The sequence below is a fragment of the Bison bison genome, unplaced genomic scaffold, assembly GCF_000754665.1.
Source record: "Bison bison bison isolate TAMUID 2011002044 unplaced genomic scaffold, Bison_UMD1.0 scf7180017864515, whole genome shotgun sequence".
NCBI classification, from domain to species: domain Eukaryota; kingdom Metazoa; phylum Chordata; class Mammalia; order Artiodactyla; family Bovidae; genus Bison; species Bison bison.
Genome location: NW_011495068.1, coordinates 1,404,032 through 1,405,015, shown reverse-complemented (window position 1 = coordinate 1,405,015; position 984 = coordinate 1,404,032).

The following is a 984-nucleotide window of genomic DNA, read 5'->3' as shown; positions in this document are numbered from 1 at the left end:
CATGAACTGGAAGACAGAATAATGGAAATAACTGAAGAAGAGAAAAGAAAGTGAATGAAAAGAAATTAAGACAGTCTCAAAGACATCTTAGACAATGTTAATCACATCAACATTTGAATTACATGGGTCCCAGAAGAAGAGGAAAATAAAGGGTATGAGAAAATATTCAAGAAGACTATAGACAAAAACTGCCCTTAACATGGGAAAGGAAATAGCCATCTATGTCCAGGAAGCCTAGATAGTCCCATACAGGATAAACTCAAAGAGATACATACCAAGACATATATTAGTTAAACTAATGAAAATTAAACACAAAGAAAAATATTAAAAACAGGAAGAGAAAAGCAACAAATAATGTATAAGGGGGTCACCCTACAGCTAACAACTGATTTTGCAACAGAAATTTTGCCAGCTAGAAGGAAGTGTCAGGATATACTTAAAGTGATGACAGGGAAAAAAAAAAACAAAACCTGCAATCAAGATTAATCAGCAAAGATATCATTCAGATTTGATGGAGAAATCAAAAGCTTTACAAATAAGCAAAAGTTAAGAGAATTCACCACCACCAAATCAGCTTTACGACAAATACTAAAGGAACTTTAGACAAGAAATATAAGATAAAAAACAGAACCCACAAAAAACTAAAACAATAAAGTAAATAGTAATAGGTTCATGCTGCTGTTGCTGCTAAGTCGCTTCAGTCTTGTCCGACTCTGTACGACCCCATAGATGGCAGCCCACCAGGCTCCTCCATCCCTGGGATTCTCCAGGCAAGAACACTGGAGTGGGTTGCCATTTCCTCCTCCAATGCATGAAAGTGAAAAGTCAAAGTGGAGTCATTCAGTCGTGTCTGACTCTTAGCGACCCCGTGGACTGCAGCCTACCAGGCTCCTCCGTCGGACACATAAAGACTCAAAGTGAGGGGCTGGACAAAGACATTCCAAGCAAATGGAAATTAAAAAAAAAAAAAAAAAGGGGAAAAAA